Genomic DNA, 5,716 nt, shown 5'->3' on the forward strand with positions numbered 1-5,716 from the left:
CTTCTATTATGGAGATACTCAAAACCCATCTGGATGCCTACATGTGTAACCTATTACAGGCTTCTGCTGCAGCAGGGCATTGGACTCAATGATCCCTTCAGGTCCCTCCCAACCCCTGCAATTCTGTGATTCTGTGAGCATCCATGTGTCTGGTGGGGCCTGGGGGCATTCAGACTGCCAGGGCTTGGGAAACCTGCCTCTTTTCCACCGTGAAAGAACATGGAAGGAATGTACTATGATTGTATGGAAGGAGAGGAGTTGCTGGTTGTTCTCCATTTCCTTTTTGTTTCTCTGTCTTCACTTTCTCTGTTCTCTCCGGATGCTGTTGTACTCTGATGTAATTTGGGAGTCTGAAGGAGGGAAATATTGCTCATTGAATGCACAGACATTTGAATTTTTCCATCCTTTTAGGTGGAAGCTCTGGTGGGTGTTCATGATCAGCTCTTGGAAGCAGAACCCACTGCTGCCATCAGCGCCCAGCACAGTGCTGTGCCCCACCAAACACTACTGCCTTCAAATCCTTCCACCCAGTGTGCATGCTGTTCAGGGGTAAAGACAAACAGGTCACCATTTGTCACTAAAAGCTTTTCTCCTAATTGTACGTGAAGTGAGATTAGACGAAGTGACCCATGAAATACTGTTTAATTCAGCCTAAAATTGTTCCAAAAAGAAAGATTTTTCTTTCATGTTTTCAGATTTAAGCCCTTAGAAAACTGAAAACACCATAAAGCTGCTGCTCCATGACTTATAACAGCGAGGAACAAAACTTTTGCTTCATAAGGCTTTATTTGAAGGCAAGTGACACAGGGTAAGATCCATCATTTCCACTGCACTGCACTCAGTTGGCACTGCTGGAGGTGCCACACAACACTGACTTACATTTCCATCAGCAATTCACCATGATTCACTGGTTGCTGCTTTTAGACATCCACTGTTACTCAAATTTGTTTTAGAAAAGTGATATCCATGTTAGAAACGGTGATTTGCATTCTGCCTTGGTAAATGCTCAACAAAAGAGTCAGGTTTTGCCATTACGTTGAGCCGTGCTTTCAGTCTATCTCCAGCCTAATGTGAGTGCATGGGCAGTGGGTGTGTGGAGGTGGGTTGGGGTTGGACTTGGTGGTTTTAAAGGTCTTTTCCAATCTTAATGATTCTATGGTTCTATGTGGTTGGAGTGCATTAGCACTATTTTGGGATTGCATTGCCTGGTTCAGTTCTAGACAGAAACCCTCATCTGGATGCTCTCATATCCCCTTGCAGTGCAGAGCATCCAAAACACTGCAGTAGTGCCTCACCAGCACTCCTCCTTCCCCAGAGCAGAGCCAAGACAAAACCCGGGCTTTGTTCCTCCATGCCAATGCTGCAGTATTCGGGATAATATCTCAGTGGCAGGAAGCAACTTTTGACAGTTTATTCCTCGGTAAGGAGAAGCCTGAGCATGCTGCACTGAAGCTGTATTTGCTAATGAAAGCCCTGCAGTTGTCATAAGGCTCTTATTCTCGTTAAGGAAGGAGATGCAGCTCATGGGACAAAGCTCCTGATGCTTTCATTCCAGGCAGGGCTGTTCCCAAATTCAAAGGATAATTGTCATGGGGACGGTTGAGAAAAGAATCACAGTGAGGGGGAAAAAGTGCACCAGGAGAGAGATTAGAAAGTCACCTTTCAAGGGCAAATAGGCAGAATAGTGCAGTTTGGTTTTATGTAAGTCATTCTCTCATTCTTGCTCTTATTACAAATCAGAGAACTTTGGGGGTAAAAAAGAAGGAATTCAGTGAGCATTTTGTGCTGCTGTCATAATTTCATAGAATCACAGAGTCACAGCATGGTTGGGCTGGAAAGGACCCTAAGGATCACGAAGCTCCAACCCCCCACCACAGGCAGGGCCACCAACCTCCACACTGAATACCAGCCCAGGCTGCCCAGGGCCCCATCCAACCTGACCTTGAACACCTCCAGGGATGGACGGGGCACCCATAGCCTCTCTGGGCAGCTTAATGTCAGATACTTTGGAACTATAAAGACATCATTCCTCTTCTATTTTCAGGTTGCATACAGATTTTGCTGAGGAACACAGTCCTGTATGTAATGAGAAATAAACATCCCTACTTGTGTTGCAAGCTGCTGAAATTTTTGTATGTGATCATACACTGTGCTTAGAGAAAAGAGCACATCTCATGCAGCTGCACAGGACAGCACTGCTCACCAGAGCCAAGGAAACCTGAGGTATGTGAGACAGGTGTGAATCCCAGCTTGGATGTGCTCCTCATCCTTCCTGCAGCCCTGGTGCCCAGCAGCCCTCCCAGAAGCCGCAGGCAGTAGCAGCACAAGCCCCAGCTGCATCCTATTCCTGTGGCTGGGACAGGTCTTTACTGTCACTGAGGAGTCATTTTTTGCCATAGATATTGCACTTTTAGACACATTGGGAAGGGTAATGATAGGACAGAGTCCTCCTGCTCCCAGCAGTAGTGGGGATGGATGCACTTTGAGAAGCCACAAGAATCACCTATTGCATGTCTACAGTGCTGATTGGTAAAGAAACACCTTTTTTGGGGGCTTGTAGGTTTGATGAGGGGCTCCATGCAGACCAGTGCTGGATGCCTCCCCTCCTGATGGCTTTGCTTTCTCTTCTTGATTGTGGGCTTGATTTTTACATAGAATCATAGAATCATAGAATTACTCAGGTTGGAAAAGACCTTGAAGATCATCAAGTCCAACCGCAGCCTAACCAGTAGCCTATCTCTTAAAAAACAACCACTAAACAATACCACAACAACAAACCTCTGCTAAATCATATCCCTGAGTACCACATCCAAACGGCTCTTAAACACATCCAGGGATGGCGATTCAACCACCTCCTTGGGGAGCCCATTCCAGTACCTAACCACCCTTTCTGTAAAGAAGTTCTTCCTAATATCCAACCTAAACTTGCCCTGGCGCAACTTGAGGCCATTTCCCCTCGTCCTGTCACTTGTCACTAGTGAGAAGAGACCTGCCCCACTCTCACTGTAAGAACCTTTCAGGTACTGGAAGACAGCAATAAGGTCTCCCCTCAGCCTCCTCTTCCTCAGACTAAACAGCCCCAGCTTCCTTAGCCTCTCCTCGTAGGGCTGATTCTCCAAGCCCTTAACGAGCCTCGTTGCCCTTCTCTGGACCTGCTCCAGTACCTCCATGTCATGTGCTATTGCTATACATGTGCTATTAAAAAAAAAAAACCACAAAAAAACATTATTGCTCTCAGCTGGATTCTTGCAGCTGCAGGGAAGGGAGGGGACAGAGGGGCAAAGACTCCATATTTTCAAGAGCAAAAAGCTCCTACTCCATAATTTGTGCTGATTGTTGTCTGATACTTAAAGAAGGAGTTAATTAAGGTTCCGGCACCATTTGTTTCCTCTCACACTACAGCACAGTTATTTATATTTTGCTGTCATCCTGTTTAGTGTCCCGTTCGTGCTTGCATTAAAGGCTGTGCTTCCCAGGAGGAGGCCAAGGTCTCTCTCATTTATACTTAAAATTTTGGTTTCAGCTAAAATCTTCCATCCTTTGTGGAGTTCTTGATATTGTATGTAGCAAAGTAAAATAAAAAGACATGTTTTTGTTTGTTTCCCCCAATAACAGTGTCCAAAGCTCTTATCTGTCAGCAGAGGGGTGGCCAGCAGGGACAGGGAGGTGATTGCTGTCTACTCTTCCCTTGTGAGGACCCACCTGTAGTGCTGCATCGAGGTCTGGAGCCCCCTGTACAAGAAGGGCAGGGAGCTGTTGGAGAGGGTGCAGAGGAGGCCACAAAGATGCTCAGAGCTGCAGCACCTCCCATACAAAGACAGGCTGAGGGAGCTGGGCTTGTTCAGCATGGAGAAGAGAAGGCTGCGGGGTGAGCTCAGTGCAGCCTGCCAGGACCTGAAGGGAGCCTACAGACAGGAGGGGAGTCAACTGTTTGGAAGGCGAGATTAACTGCAGGACAAGGGGAAAGTTGAGGGAGGGCAAATTGAGGTTGGATGTCAGGGGGAAGTTCTTTACTGTGAGAGTGGTGAGGTGCTGGAACAGCTGCCCAGAGAGGCTGTGGATGCCCCGTCCATCCCTGGAGGTGTTCAAGGCCAGGTTGGATGGGGCCCTGTGAAGCCTGGGCTGGTATTCAGTGTGGAGGTTGGTGGCCCTGCCTGTGGTGGGGGGTTGGAGCTTCGTGATCCTTGGGGTTCCTTCCAGCCCAACCATGCTGTGATCTGTGATTCCTGCACCCCCTCCCCAGCCACCTGTTGATGTAACTATCACAATCTGAAAGTGTCCCATCAGAACCCACCCACCCACTCTGCCAACCCCCTACAGCGATGAAAAAGAAAATATACCTGGAGAAGTTTTCTCTCTCACTTGATCCACTGGGAAACAAACTTGCTACTTTCAAACAATCAATGAAACTCAAATGAGAGAAAACCCCTTTTTGTCTCACTTTGATTTGTTTTGTGTTTCTACAAGCCTGGCTTTCTGCTGTAAATGGGAGCACAGCTGTGGCTCTGGGCAGTGCTGGATGTGGATGGCTCTGTCCTCTCCCACGTAATTCAGAACCTGCTTTCATCCTCATCAAATCTTTCCATTAAGACACCCAATCACAAGTTTTTGTGGGGCTCTGAATATCACTGACCTGAGGGACCCAAGGAGGCAAGCAGTTTTTTTCTAAGCAGCAAGCTGTGGTTCAGCTCTGTGCCATGTAGCAGTCAGCCAACAAGAAACACATTAAGAGGAACAAATCCCCCTTAGAGTGAAATCCAGTCCTCACAAAGAAGGTATTCAGTGCTTCATGTTCAGTAGTAGGAAGTAACTGGACTCTGATTCACACCTTTCTTGGAATTTGTAGCTAGCTGACTTTATACAGGTGAATAATTGCAGTGTGTTCATTCTCAGACTTGAAGGAAAAAACGAGATCAGTGAGAATGATGGTGGGCTACTGATAGTGCTCAGAGTTTTGGAGGGAGGGTGCCTGTGGATGCTCTCTGCATTGAGGCACACTGTGAAGGAGTTAGGCACTGTGTGTATGGAATTGCAGGCAGGATATTCGTGCAGTTCTGTAGCCTCTTTTAACCTGGGGAATTCCTGCACGGTCTGCCTCATTAAGGTGGTTATGGCTGCGATCAGCTGGGAGCACTGTAAGCAATACCACTCATTTTGAGTTCTGAATGGAGTCAGAACATGAGCTGAAAATTGCAAGTGAAAAAAAGAAAAAAGGTTGTTTTTCTGCGTCCTACTTCCCCAGGCAGTAAATTTCCACATTTCCAAACTTTTCCATGTATCAGTAAGAGCCAGAATAGAAACAGACCTTCTCATGCCTTAAGAACAAGAAGTGGAACATCCCATGCACAGGAAGGACAGTGGGAGGGGCTCTGGGAGCTGGCAGTGCCATGGAATGGAAACCATCAGCGACAGCTGGAACGGCATCGCGTCCCTTTGGCCGCACGACTTTGATACTGAAATGAACTCATTACATTCACTTGCTCTGGAAACTAAACCTTACGTAATTGGAAAACAATAAGCTAATGTCATAATAGAGCTTTGTCGTGGCTGCCAGCTCGCTTTTCCAGCGGAGATAAATTTCTGTGATTAGTTCAGTCTGACACAGGATCTTGCGGCTCTTAGAAATTCCCCTGGATTCTCACTGAGCACACCTCCCACAGTAAATCTCAAATTGTGACAAATAATGGCTTTTTTCCTTGCAGGTTGCCCACTGTCT

This window comes from Excalfactoria chinensis, chromosome 3 (assembly GCF_039878825.1).
Source record: "Excalfactoria chinensis isolate bCotChi1 chromosome 3, bCotChi1.hap2, whole genome shotgun sequence".
Classification (NCBI taxonomy): Eukaryota; Metazoa; Chordata; class Aves; order Galliformes; family Phasianidae; genus Excalfactoria; species Excalfactoria chinensis.